Consider the following 15,820-nt stretch of genomic DNA (forward strand, 5'->3'; position numbering starts at 1 on the left):
AAGAAAAAGGTGCCAGAACTCACACATGTCATACAACCCGCCTTGCCTACCCTACAAGGTTCCATCCAAAAAAGGTGCCAGAACTCCGTTCTGGGCATTCTATGACAAAAAAAGCCCTGGTTCCATTTCGTACAAATACATATTATTACAAATCTCCAATTTATTATAACCAAAATTTCCTCTCTTTTTTCCTTTGATACTTATTATCTCTTATCTAAATAAACATACTTCTTATTTTTATCCATCAGTTATTAGGTAGTTTTTTACATTTATCGATACTTTAATATATTTTATATTTTAACATTCCATCTTTAAGACATTAAACACCTTATATATTTTTCCAGCTTTAATTTTGCATTGATATTAAAATTAAACATTTGAAAGTTTCCAATTTTATATTTCTAGGTGACCTCTCTTCCCTTTACACAATTTCTAATACCTGGTGATTTAGATACACTTCTTATCTATTTCATTTCCATATCAACCAGTTGATAAAACAATATAATATTCTTGTTTTCATTATAATTTCCACATATTAAAAATGAGCCAAAAATCTCTCCCATTTCAACATTTAATACGTCCTTTCATCTTTCATATCACTACATCCACATATATTGATTACATTTATATCACTCTTCACATATATACATCTTAATCAATTTCATTTAAACAGCTCAGTATTTCAATTTAACAGTTAATATTCATACATCTTGAGTTTTTTATTTTTATTTTTTAATTAGCTAGTATTTTAATCTACTCATCAAAGCATTCTCATAATCCAAGTACAATCCTGTCTAATCTGGTATTCCATTTCAGGTCTCTTAGATATGACCATTCTTTTTCAGTTTTATTCTTGCTTTTTTCCTTTGCCATATGATTTTTCGCTTCTTTGCTGCAGGGTCATTAAAGAGTTCTTGTATTGTTATATCGTATTAAAGTGGTCCTCCAGTCTTCCTTTTTGGAGGGTTGAGGGGGTCTGATGAAAAAACCAAATCCTCTCTTTTTTTAAAATTACATTTATATCCCGCCCTTCTCCGAAGACTCAGGGCGGCTTACAAGCTTAGCAGTAGCCTTCATTCTATGTATATGCCTGCTTATTAGGGCTTTCACACACACCCCAAGTGGCATTATTACAAAGTCAGCTTAATTGCCCCCAACAATCTGGGTCCTCATTTTACCTACCTCGGAAGGATGGAAGGCTGAGTCAACCTTGAGCCTGGTGGGATGCGAACCTGCACTAATTGCAGGCAGCTGGTGTTACTTAAGGAGGCATTAGCCCACTGCTCCACCAAGGCTCATTATTTTCATCTCTTGATATAGTTGTCCTGGACTATATAATTTCTCTCCCATTCGTTTCTCATTTTTATCTTCAAGTGTCTGTGTTTGTTGAGTAGTTAATTCTTCCATCAATGTATTTAATTGTTCAAGAGCCTTGGTGGAGCATACAGCTAATGCCTCCTTAAGTAACACCAGCTGCCTGCAATTAGTGCAGGTTCGCATCCCACCAGGCTCAAGGTTGACTCAGCCTTCCATCCTTCCGAGGTAGGTAAAATGAGGACCCAGATTGTTGGGGGCAATTAAGCTGACTTTGTAATAATGCCGCTTGGGGTGTGTGTGAAAGCCCTAATAAGCAGGCATATACATAGAATGAAGGCTACTGCTAAGTTTGTAAGCCACCCTGAGTCTTCGGAGAAGGGCGGGATATAAATGGAATTAAAATAAATAAAAAAAATAAAAAAATTCTGTTGTGTTCTGTCCCAATAAATTATTAGTTGTAGTCAAAGTTTGAAAAGTTATAAAGTTCTAATTGAAATCAATTCGTTGTTTTCAACGTTTTATTAAAAATGCCCCTGGAGGCTAGATTGCCGCTCTCTTGAAGGGAGGGTTGAAACTCCCCCCTCCCTCTCCACAGGAGGAAAGTACTTAGCAGCTTATTTAGTTGAAAGGAAGAAGATTGGAATATCAGAGAGGAATCTTACCAGTCTCTTCCACGCTGCTTTAATGTTGCCTGGTGGTAAGTGTGACTTCGACTGTCTGCAGCCTAGTAACCGGCCATGTTGCTATGGCCTGTATTTTGTCCACCGGTTCGAAGGGAATGCAGGCACTAATGAGGGGGTTGCATCTCCCCCGCATTTATGCAAAGGTCCCTTCTTGCTGGTCACCCCTCCAGGGTGACTCTTCGGCCCTTTTAGGGGCCCCCAGTGATGCAAAACTGGACATGGAAGATGAGAGCCATCCTCCAGACGTCCATGTCGGGTGAGTAGGCAAACCAGAAGTCTCAAAGGTACCTTTTCAAAAGGCAACTAGGCTGTTTTTTCCTTGAGGAATAAGTTTTACTTCTCATCCAAGAAACTCCATCAGTTCTGAACTGATGAAGAACTGTTGAGGCTTCTTGGATGAGAAGTGAAACATTTTCTTCTTCTTCCTCAAAGGAAAAACAGACCAGTTGCCTTTTGAAAAAGCACCTTTGAGACAATTTTGACCTGAATGACTGAGAATCTCCACAGACATCCCAGATGATAGTTGCAACATGCCCAACCTTTCCTAACAGATGTATACTAGATCTGCCAGGTAGGCATATTCTAAGTCCCCTTGGTGAAGCACTTTCACATGGTAAAGCTTCTAAAACGCACATTTTTAGTCATTGGTCTCTGCCTTATGGAACAGCTCCCCACCAGAGATACAGATGGGCCCAAAACCATTGGCCTTCAAAAAAAAAACTGGTAAAGAGCTACTTTTGCTCCTAGGCACTGAAGCTAGTGATTAATAGAACAAACAAGGGGTGGTGGATGGGTGATGGTTTTTATTGAGGCTTCAATGCAATTTATTGCTTTAAATGGTTCTTTTATTGTATGTTGTTCACCGACCAGAATTTATGTTATTGTTCAGCACTCAGAATTTCTTTTGATAAAGGGACAGCTATATAAATTTGTGTCACAACAGTAGCTAATATTTGGATCTTGGATCAGTATTCAGCACAGTAGAGGTCTGCCTTAGCTTTGGTCTGAAAAGGATCTCCATCCATCCCGGTGACTGCTGAATACAAACAGGTCATATAGATTGCTTTGCTTGAACTTATCACTAAGGGGCTGTCACAAAGAACAGGGGGTCAACCTATTCTCCAAAACACCTGAAGTCAGAACAAGAAGCAACGGATGGAAACTAAACAAGGAGAGAAACGACCTAGAACCAAGGAGGAATTTCCTGACAGTTAGAACAGTTATTTAATGGAATGACTTGCCTCCAGAAGCTGTGGGTGCTCCATAGTTTTTAAGAAGAGATTGGGTAACCATTTGTCTAGAATGATACAGAGTCTCCTAGTTGAACAGGACCTCCAAGGCCCCTTCCCTCTCTGTTATTCTGCAACCTATCATCAAAGGGCTCCTGTGAGGCTTCTCTTTAGTGCACGGATGTCAAACTCGATCACATCACGTGATGTATCGTGACGTATTGCAATGTTTTTTGCCTTTGCGGAGCTGGGGTAGGCATGCCATGTGTATGATGCATCTGGCCCGAGGGCTGCCAGTTTGATACCCCTATGTTTAGTGTATGCAGTCTTGAGCACTGCATACAGTATGCATAGGAACAAAATATATGAACACAAACAAAAAAAATGCCTTGGGCTTCTATGGCTATTCTCAACTCAATAGGAATGAAATGTTGCTTGTCATATCTGAATTCCTTTGTTTTGACTTCCTAGATGATGGAAGGGATTTAAAGAAATGAATATATGAGCACATTTTTCTGTATCATATTTTAGATTACTTTTTAAAGTAGAGTTCCCTTGGAGAATTGTCCTTTCCTGTTTGCTTACTAGATTCCGATCTACATCAATGAGCACTGATTTCTCCTTCCATAATTTTTGCTGATTGCTGATTCTTCTTACTCTATTCCAGCCTCCAATTTATATTATTTTCTGTTAGCCTTTCATGCTGTCCCTCAGTCCAACTGAGTTACAATATACAAGTTACTACTCTTTTAAATATTATGATTCATATGCATAACTGGGGTGTTGACCCCTATGTATCAGAAAAATTACTGTGCCCCCATGCTAGTGTTTGAATCTTTTTTATTTGGCTTCAAATGTAGTTTAGTTACAGCCAAACGCCACATCTCTAATAAGAGTCTCCACCAAAGGAAAGATGAAAGTTGCTTTTTAACTCAGCCTGAGCTGTGTCTGACAACAGCAATTAAGTAATTTAATCAAGAATGATATTGCCCTTTCTGCCAAAGCACACCTAGGCTATGATCCAGTAAGTGGATTGCTGCATTGGGATTTAGGATGTTCTTGTTTCAGACATCTCTTCTTAGTTTTTCTTTTTATTAGTCTTTTGCTTCATTTTTTGATGTTCCCCTCACCCCACTGACACCCCCCCACACCAGTTGGATCTGTTATGGCAGACTGTAATGGTGTGTGAGAATGACCTTGGGAGAAGTGGGTGGGAGGAATTGCTGTCTAGGGGATGGTCAGATAAGAGACAACACAGCCCACAGCTGCATAATGGGAGGAGAAAAAGGCTCAGAAGCAACCCATCACCGTCCCCCCCCCCCACCAAGGTCACAGGCTGCAAAGAAGACAGTTGGAGATTTCAGACTTGCAAGACTAGCAGTAAAATAGATTTTGTTCATCTGGTCATGTTTCCTGTCTGGTCTACCTGGGATAGTTGAGACAGACAATCCTTAAAAATAACAGGATAATTATGATTACAGCCTCCTAGTTTAGCCAAAAATATGTACATATAAAGCTAACATTTCTGTCCAGAGGCAGGAATGATTAATCAGCAAAATGACTAAGCAGAAATTTTTACTGCATAATCTTATGAAGCAGTGGCATAGAGAGCATTCACATTCAATTTTTAGCAGAGAGATAGCTTTGGGATGCATGCGAGAAGCAGTTGTACCCAGTTTGTAGCTTCTGCCTATTCTTCTTCTATTTCCATTCATTGACTATTCCATAGTGCTTTTTCCTGATCTGAAATACAGCAATAGATCTAAATGAAGTTTGTGGGCAAATTGAATAACTTATGTATTTATTCACTCATTCAGTTTCTATGGCTGCCCATCTCTATACCTAATTCTGGGTGGTGAACAAAATTGCAATCATTGCAACATTACAAAAATTAAAATACATAGCAGCCAAGAAAATGTAATATCCCTTAACCACTAATACATAAATGGGCATCTGCAGATACTCAGGGTCTCAGGTCTGGAGACAGACCCAGATCTTTAAGATGGTACAAAAGGCCAGTAAGGTTGGAGCCACAGTGGGATGGGATGTCCAGTGTGGTATGATCCATTGTCAGACTAAGGCAAGAGAAGTGGCAGGAGAACTGGAGCAAGTAGAGGGACAAGGGACTCCCGGAGGCACAGCATGTGGTCTGGAGTTTGCGTTCAAAGTATCGACTGTGGAGAACCGGGCTGTGGGCTTTAGCCTGAGGTAGAGGCAACCCCAGGGACAACAGTGTCTCTACTCGAACTCAGCCCAACCTCCTTCTTACAAAGCCTTGCAAGGACCAGCAACTTCAATACGGACTGCAGAAACTACTTGGGAGGTTTCGCAGGAGGAAGGAGGCAGTCCTGCCATGTGTGAAGCCCCAGAAAGTAGACAGGTTATTCAAAGCCCCCCCCCTCGCTCCTGAGATGCTGCAGTGCACAGGTGGTAAGGCACAAAGAAAGTACCTGTCCATAGATCCAGTTTGAGATGTCCCCAGAGTTATGCTGGGCAAGAAGCTGCCAGCCAGTCTGTGGTTGCTCCAAGTCATAATCCACAGCTTGTGCTTAGAACTTTAGATTTTAAAAAAGTAGAAAAACCCCCCAATATTGTTACACAATATACTCCAAAGATACTACACAGGGAAATACAGGTAAATGATCTAGAAAAGTTAAATGAGCTACTCAGAAGTCTTATATTATCTTCATATTAGACAGAATATGATCCTGGAATAAAATGGAGGTCCAAATTCCACTTTGCATTATTCAACAAAAGTGCAAAATCTCACTTCAAGCATACTTTTTTTTTAAAAAAAAGAAACTATTCAAAATAGTATAAGTCTTCCCATAAACAGTGTTTCCCAAAATGTCTTGATTTGGTACCCAAAAGTTAAATAAACCAACAGAGAATATAATCCCTTACAACCTCACTATTTAACAAAAAGGCAATACTTTATTCTTCTTTTTATAGTGGCTCCTTATTAATTAATTTGTTTCTCAAATTTATATTGCCACCCATCTCACACAAAGTGACTCAGCAACATGTACATTTAAACATTGTGCAAGTCATTAAAAGAATAAAAATTGGTAAAACAAGACTAGAAGGGAGAAAATATTAACATGCAATATTATTACCAGAAGATTCCCTAGGCTTGCTGAAAAAAAACCCCACATTTGAGAGCGTGAGGGAAGGCAATAAGACTTAGAGCTAACTTTACCTCAGGAGGGATGATGTTACAGAAGGCAGGTATCACAGAAGAAAAGGCTCCTTTCCCGGTCCCATCAGATGAAACTCCTTTGTGGATGGGAGCCTCATCATGCCTCTCCTGCAAGACCTGGTGTGATTGATAGATGTAATAGGAAAGAGGAAGTCCCTCAGAAACCTGACCCTAGGCCACAAGGGATTTACAGATCAAAACCAGCACCCTGAATTGAACCCGGAAGCAAACTGGCAAATAATGTAGCTCACAGAGCAGAAGCGTAATGCAGGTCCACCTAGGGACATTTTGCACCAGCTAAAACTTCTGGATACTCTTCAAGAGCATCACTGATGGTATACATAACAGTTGTACATTCAGAACGTGACCAGGGCCCGAGTGACTGTGAACAGAATCTCACAACCCAGAAATGAGCTTAACTGATGCACAAAATGAAGTTGCATAAAGGGCCACCAGGCCACGACTGTCACCTGCTCTTTAAGCAGGAGTTGTGAGTCCAGAAGGACTCCTCGATTGCTCAGCAGGTCTATTTGAGGTAGGGCCACCCCATCCAAAACCAAAGATGATAAGTACTGGATTCATTAGTTCCTAAAACTCAAAGCCACTCGATCTTCTAGGGTTCCGTTGGAGCCTATTGTTCCCCATCCAGACCTTTACAGCATCCAGGTCAGGACATCCACAGCGGCTCCCAACCTTTTCTATACCCCGCACATCTAGAACGCTCCTGATATATTCTCGCACCCTTTACAAAAGTTCTAAATAATGGCAACAAATTATGCATTTACACTATAATTTGCATATACACTGTAATATGCATATACACTATTAAACAGATGGAAACTAGTCAAGGAGAGAACCTAGAACTAAGGAGAAACTTCCTGACAGTGAGAACAATTAACCAGTGGAACAACCTGCCTCCAGAAGCTGTGAATGCTCCAGCACTGGAAGTTTTTAAGAAGAGACTGGACAGCCATTTGTCTGAAATGGTATCGGGTTTCCTGCCTGAGCAGGGGGTTGGACTAGATGACCTCCAAGGTCCCTTCCAACTTCTTCTTCTTCTTCTTCTTCTTCTTCTTCTTCTTCTTCTTATTATTATTATTATTATTATTATTATTATTATTATTATTATTATTATTATTGAAAACACAAGTTTTCGCACCCCCTGGAATATCGTCTCCACCATCCAGTGGGTGTGAGCACCCCCAGTTGGGAACTTCTGTAATAGAGTATCATCAGCATCCTGATGATAACTCACTCTATGGTGACTGATGATCTCCCCCAGCACTGTATAATTTATTTAGGTATTTCTTCCTCCTTGCAAGGCCAAACATGTTTTAAATAATTATTTTTTTTTGTTTTTGCTATTGGCCTCCATTCATATTAATAATTTCAGGTTTGTCTATGAAACTTTTCCCCAAAGGAAAATGTCTAGAATTTTTATATAATCTTTTTTTTATACTTTGTGATCTACATACAATTAACCGAATACTAAATATAGGCAATTAAATGCTTAAGAGCTCCACATTAAATGAGTATTTCTAATATCCACCATTATCCTAACTTTCCCTTTCTGACTTTTGCTATGAAAATCTCCAGAGTTTTCACAAAGTTTCTAGAGAAAAGATGAGACGCAATTACTTCTAATTGTGATTACTTCATTTGAGATTTTACTTTGCACAGTGACACCTTGTGGGCTGCAAAGAGTCGTCCAAATGGAGTCTATGAGGAAGCATAAATTTGACAGCTGCCTAAGTCAAGTATTAAGCCAAATTAGAGACCCTCTCCCTCTCCTGATCTTGCTGGTGTCTACTTATTATCTATGAACACTGGCTTTGCCAGCTGAGGCTGAATGAAACTGCACACTGCAAAAACATCAAGAAGGACTGACATTTCCCATCTTGCTCATTCTTACTTGTTTTACAATTCAGAACAACAAAAATTTTGCTATTGTTAGATAGTTGGCTGGAGAGATTTTTTTTTGGTATTTTGGCTGTGCTAGGTGTGAAACTAACCTGAAGCAACTATAGACACATAATTATGATTAACATAAATAGCAGGTCTCCATGCTAAGATACTTCTGCTTTTCTCTCTCTCTCTCTCTCTCTCTCTCTCTCTCTCTCTCTCTCTCTCTCTCTCTCTCTCTCTCTCTCTCTCTCTCTCTCTCTCTCTCTCTCTCTCTTTCCCATTTTTTGAGCCACACTTTCTACAGGACTCAACTTGAAATATGGCCATACAGAGCCAAATTCCATGGAAGCTTATTTTAATGAAAAACTTACAGCTGTGGCGAAACTAAGAAAATAACAAAGACTTGAATGAGATTATAACATTTAAATGAAGTCAGTGAAAAACACAAAAGAAGCAAATAAATAATTAACCTCCACTATTGGGATGCTGACCTTCCAGAAATATTCTGATGAAGCTGCATTATATCCCTACTCTGCAAAGAGGATATGTTAATACGGCAATGAATTGATTGACACAAAAGCTTTACACAATTGTTATAAATTTAAAAAAGCGTTCTTGGGGAGAAAGTACCATGGAGGTCTAGTTATTTTACAGTCTGTTTTATCCCTCAGGCTTAACATAAAATAATAACATGTTTTTTATCAACATTCTGGATCACTTTGTTGCCACTGACAAATAGCAAATAGCAAAACATGGACACTCAGATTGATTTGACTTAATACTCATCTAAGAACTCAATTGTTTCCCTAAAATTTCAATACAAGACCACCAAGAGTTTTGAGATATGATTTCTGATCTGCGAACACTGGGTATTAATCAGTGGAATGGCTTGCTTCCAGAAGCTGTGGGTACTCACCGGAGGTTTTTAAGAAGAGATTGGACAACCATTTGTCTGGAATGGTATAGTGTCACCTGCTTAAGCAGGGGATTGGAGTAAAAGACCTCCACGGTCCCTTCTAATTCTGTTATTCTGTATAGTATTTCCAACATATGAATACTGGACATAATATCTAAGAATAGAAATTACTATGAAATCAGAACACTTTTCAATTCTTACATTGATTTGGATGGTTCCATTTGCCAGTTTTATCCTCTTTGCCATAGTCATAATCTCCATCTAGAGAGAGCAGGGAAGTGAATCTGGAACTTTTTGCATGCAGTTCCACTGCTCCTCTCTAGGCTACAGAACACCAAAAAGGTGATGCCTCTTAACAGATAGGAAACTTTGTAAAAGTCTACTCAATAGAATATCTCCATCTAAGTCTTAAAATCACATAAGAAGTGGTCTGATGCAGCAACAGAAGGGAAAAAATAACATAAATAGGAATCTACATTTTAAAATAATCCAGCTCGTGGAATATTTGAACTAGACAGCCCAATTAAAATGTGACAAAGCAGTAGCAGTGTTAATCTTGTAGAGAGATGTGAATATATACATGGAGTATCATGTGGCTCCCTTACAGATCTCTTCTGATAGGGCTTTATGCCAGACGATGGCCGTTACATTTTTTGCCCTAACAGAAGGAGCTACAATCCTCTCTGGCATAATCTGAGGGGAACACTGATGAAATACACTCCAAAAGCCACTAGGTGTCTGTGATCATTTTGTTGCGTTGTCCATGAGGATGTGGTTTGAAGAATACAAATTGAGAACTATTTGAGTGATTTTACAGTACTTTTGTGCTATCCCACTTGTCTACTGTTTCTCTCTCTCTCTCTCTCTCTCTCTCTCTCTCTCTCTCTCTCTCTCTCTCTCTCTCTCTCCCTCCCTCCCTCCCTCCCTCCCTCCCTCCCTCCCTCTCTATGATTAGAGTCAGAAGGGACCTGCAAATAGAAATAGAACGACTGTGGTAAAAACAAGCAAAGGTAATCTCAACAGCAATTTGCTCCTTCAGTGCAATCTCACAACAAATGGTCCATCACTTGAACACCATCGGCATTGGCAAATTCATATCAGTCAATTGCAAAAGGTGGCTTTACTTGAAACAACTTATATCCTGCAACAATATCCATAACACCATTAAACATCCACATCTCCTTATCCCAGATCCTTGGAAAGGACCCGATAGGTAGGCAATAATGGAGGAAGGTGGCCATATTAGAGAAGTCCATTGTTCTAGTTTCCTTTTCATGGGATGGGGCTTCTAATACAGGTTTGCCCCATTGCCATGAGGTAAGAAGTCAATATAGCTATTGGACGGATGTCTTACCTCCATCTGGAAGGAGTTGGAAACACCATCACCCCAACTCTTTCATTTATTTTCTAATTTGCGAGATAAAAATGATCAGCTTGGCTGTTCCCTGCTGACATCCTGATAAATAGCAAGTGTGATTAATACAGTTCTGACTCCATATAGAGCAGAAAGAGTTCCCTAATTTTTTTTGGCAAGGCTGGAACAGTAAATAATTGCTTCTGTAGGCATTTTTACATCTATTCTTTGTCAGCTAAAATAGGAGTGGGGAAATACGGACAGTGTGAGATTGGAGAAAATATATTTCTGAAATGTAGCATCTCTTTTTCATCAGCTTATTATAAGTAGCTTAGGTCAGCTGACTGGCAGAGATAAATCTATGCCTAGTTTAATTATATTAATTTTCATAAAGAATACAAAACCTGAGATTCTATAGAAGGCTGCAGTAATGTATATTTTCTATGATTGTTATGTGTTCATAAAAGATCAGTGGTTTTAAAATAAGTAAAAAAATATTCAAATCTCCACTGAATGGCATGGAAAGATATTGACCATCATAATCAGACATGGACTAAGTGGAATTTCCAAGTTTCGTGTGATATTGCTTATTTTTCCTTCATATATTTCAGAATGTAGACTTTATAATTCAAAATTTTAGAATATTGCTGTGGGCCAGGAAAAGTTACCCTGTTGCAATTATTTCATAGAAAAGATATTTCATACACATGCAGTCTATTGAAAACTTTAGAGTTTAAGCCTCACAATCTAATTAACAAAGCTGAAGGCACTGTAGGGATTTGAAAAGCGATAATTCATTTATTTTCATGCTAATCTTTATGAAGACCCCGGTAACCAGGCTGACATCATTTTTGATTACTTTATACTAGCAGGCAAAAAGAGTTGTTCAAGAAGGCTTTTGACTTCTTGAACTAGTTCAGAGGTAGGCAACCTTGGCTCTTTCAAGACCCGTGGACTTCAACTCCCAGAATTCCTGAGAATTCTACCTACCCCTTGAACTAGTTCAGGGGTAGGCAACCTTGGCTCTTTCATGACCCGTGGACTTCAACTCCCAGAATTCCTGAGAATTCTGGGAGTTGAAGTCCACAGGTCATGAAAGAGCCAAGGTTGCCTACCCCTGAACTAGGTTATGTGGCATATAGTTTAACTTAAATGATCCGAGTATACTTTTTTTTCTTGATTGACTATCTTTCTATTAGAAGTATGGATTTTATCTTTGATTTTATCACTTTTATCCATTGTGGAATAACATTTGTTTGGAAAAGATGGAATGCAAACATAATTAATAAGTTACACCAGTTTAAAAACAAAAGGGCAACTTTGCCATTGCCTGACTAAAAGGGTCCTTTCAACCATTTTCAAAATTTCCACTTAAACTGAATATTTTGTATGCAGCAGTGATCACCATAAATGTTACTAAATTGGGCTCAGAATATAAATACATGCTTGTTTCTGAAATATATGGCAGAGAAGGTAAAAGCAAGACAAGCATAATTATGAGATTTTGTATAATTTCCATTTGAAAATGTTAAAATGGATTGCATCTTAGATTACCGTGACATACAAGGATGCACTATTGTCTACTGCTTCAGTTTCTCAGAAGATTCACAGAAGAGATATGGGGAAATTATTATACCAGTGAATTCTCTAAGGCTGCAGTACAAAAGGATCTTTCTATTTGTCCCTGGTTGCTTGAAAAAGAGATGGAAGAAATTGTGACGGTAGCCTAGAATACCTAACAAAGATAGGAGTCCCATCTACTGATTCTTCTAATGACCTTTCTCTTTACCCCTCCCTAACTTTTGGTCTAGTTCTGCCAAATGGTGGAATGTGACCTTAAGCAAAATTTCACTGAGGTAATCCAATCCTCAGGGCAGAAAGAATTCATCATCCTTGCCATAGAAAGATCCTGCTTCCATAATTTTAGGCCTGAGTGAACTATAAGTAATTTGGAACAAAGGAACAAGGGGAAGAATCTTTGCAAAGGGAAATCATAATTATAGCCATTTCCCACTTGACCATGGGCCTGATTTCATGAGCAGCAACTGATGGTCTATAATCAATTTTATATCCAAGGAGACTTGTTTTCCCCCAAATACTGAATTTTACAGAGAAGACAGTATGCCTTATTTAAATAAATAAATGAAAGCAAGACACCGCTTAATAAAAGCTGGTATAGGTAGTCCTCGACTTACAACTATTCATTTAGTGACTGAATTTACAGTGGCACTGAAAAAGGGAACCTGTAACCATTTTCCACACTTACAACCACTGCTGCATCCCCATGATCACAGGATCAACATTCGGGTGCCTGGCAATTGGCATGTATTTATTTATGATGGTTGCGGAGTCCCTGGGTCACGTGATCACATTTTGTTCCCTTCTGACAAGCAAAGTGAATAGGGAAGCCAGATTTACTCAACAACAGTGTTCCTAACTGCACAACTGCAGTGATTCACTTAACAACTGTGGCAAGAAAGATTGCACAATGTGGAAAAACTCACTTAACAACTGTCTCGCTTAGCAATGGAAACTTTGGGCTCAACTGTGGTCATACGTCAAGGACTACCTGAACCTAATTTTGTAGAGTTATTTAATTATTTAATAATAAATAGGCAATATGCATTTATCCTTTGCTTTTTTTGAAAACAGCTTCAAGAGTGCACCCACACTTAACTTTTTTCATAAAACACACTTGCAAATAAGGAATAAGATATCCCCCCATACTAGATAAGGGCATTGTGATATACATATATGTAGTGCATAAATGACCAGGTCTTTGGCCACTTCCTGAGACATGCACAATATGTCTGAATTGAAAGTATGGCAGCAAGCAAGGATAGTAATTCAATTTAAAAAATCACCTCTACCTGAGAAACCAAATATTCATACAGGATAATCAACCTAGAGGCAAAAACATGGCAGAACCAGCATTTAAGCACTTTGTGTCACTCTGCCCAGCCTGAGTTACCACCTGTATCTCCAGCGCTGAAATATAACTCCAATTCCATAAGCCCTCTAGATTCTACTGCTTAATTTTCTGCTTCAAAACCTTTGGCCTCTTAAACTGAATTCATAAATTCACAGAAATATTATGGTAATAAAATCTTATCCTGTAGTTGCATTCATCAATCCTATCTTACTTGAGTTTTCCTATTCCTGGGTATCTGATCGGACTGCATTTTTTCATCCATTGCAAATAGCAGAGATTTAAATATGATCTCATTCACAACAGGATGTAATCCAGAAAGTAGAAATATACAGAAGGCATTTGGAGAAAGCAGTGCAAAAATAGATAGGAGATATGGATTCAAACTTTTGTTTTTCAGTACTTGTCTGCAAACTACTTATCACACATGATAACATTTACTTGTGATAAGGAATGATTGGCAGGCGCTATCATTTTAATAGCTCTGCTCTACTACATAATACTCTGTCTTCAGATGAATATCTGACCACTAGCATTTAAGCATGAAATGAAGAATGGTACCTGCTGCCTCCAAATGCTATTTTCATGTGGCAGTGACATCGTCCCCCATATCCTTACCTCCTCCCTTGAAGGGAGGACAGCCATTCCTTTGATGGAAACTAATCAGCATGCAAAGATGATATTGAATTTGTACTAACATAGACTTCCGAAGAGCAAGTTCAGGCAAACGTACAGTAGAAGCCACACCCTGGCATAAAGTTTCAAACCCTGATAATGAAGTCCTAGCATCACTCATCCCATCAAGTCAGGGCAGAGAACTGGAAGCGGAGCTTATTTGACTATTGCAACAACTTGCTCTGCTATTACTAAGTCCTGCTAAAATTCAGGAATTAATTTACAGCCAAGTAGCAGAACTGTGGGAGAGGACAAAAACAACAAAAAGGTTAGTACAGGATTATGACCAAAAACCATCTACTGTATGTGATCCTGGTATTTTCCATGCAGTGTATGTGGATAAAAGACCTTTCAGCTGTGTGTACTTTAAGTTTTATGTAGATTACTGAGCTCTAGTTAAAACAAATATATTTACTTAAGGAATTTGAATTTAATAGACTTTGCCTCAAATAATGGAGATCACACAGAAACAAAACACCTAAAAATACAAGGGGAAAAAAAATCCAGTGTGATGCTCACCATTCTGTCAATTCAAGCAGGCACTACAGCATTGTAAAAAGAGAGTTTTTTGTCAACTTAGATAAAGCCAAAGTAGTTCTCTTCCTCTCCCATAAATAAGTCCATGTGATAACCTTGTGAATACATACATACATACATACATACATATATGTAAAAATCATATTTATGACGGTTACAGTGTCCTAGGGTCATGTAATCATCTTTTGCAATCTTCTGATAAACAGAGTCGATGGGGAAGCCAGATTCACTTAACAATTAACAACTGCAGTGATCCACTTAACAGTGGCAAGAAAAGTTGTAAAATAGGACATCATTCATTTAACAACTGTCTCACTTAGCAACAGAAATTTTGGGCTCAATTATGGTCGTAAGTCGAGGACTATCTGTAGTCACGTAACTGAAGACAGCTATTCATAAAGTTGAAGGAAACAGCCAATACTATTGAAGGGCAAAAGAAAATCATAACCATTAAGCAGAATATAGCAGTGAAAGGTTAGTAGAGAGACAAATGCAGAATTCTTCATTTAGGAAACAAAAAAAATTATGCACAAATATAGAATGGTGTATTTGGAGCCTACTAATAGTACTTGTGCAAATGTATTGTGCAAATTGTGCAAATGTATTGGAACAGTAATTAATTACAAATGGAGTCAGCAGTGTGATGTGAGGCAACTGCAATTTGCACTACATCAACAGGTGTGTAACTTCCAAATCAGAGAAATTAATAGCTTCACTTCTTTCTCTATGGTAGTCACAATGAATAGTGAAGGTACTGCTTGCCAACATACTTTAAGCAGGTTCAGAGAAAGATATGATGATTAGAGACTGTAGCATTTTTAGCCTTAAAAAGAGAAATAGGGAGGATATGGTAGTACTTCAAATGCCTAAAATGATATAGGAGGGTTCAAGTGGAGGCTAATGAGCCATCTTCTGGGTTATTTGATTCTTACATACAGTTGGTGGTTAGAATCAATTACCTAAATGGCTCCTTCCGATTCTATGATTAATTCATGCTGTAAAACTCTAGCTTTCACTGTGTCTGCTTCACCCAAGCAGGACAGCTTCCATTTTTCTTTCTTTTTCCCTCAATCAGA

This window comes from Vipera ursinii (genome assembly GCF_947247035.1).
Source record: "Vipera ursinii genome assembly, chromosome: 2".
Classification (NCBI taxonomy): domain Eukaryota; kingdom Metazoa; phylum Chordata; class Lepidosauria; order Squamata; family Viperidae; genus Vipera; species Vipera ursinii.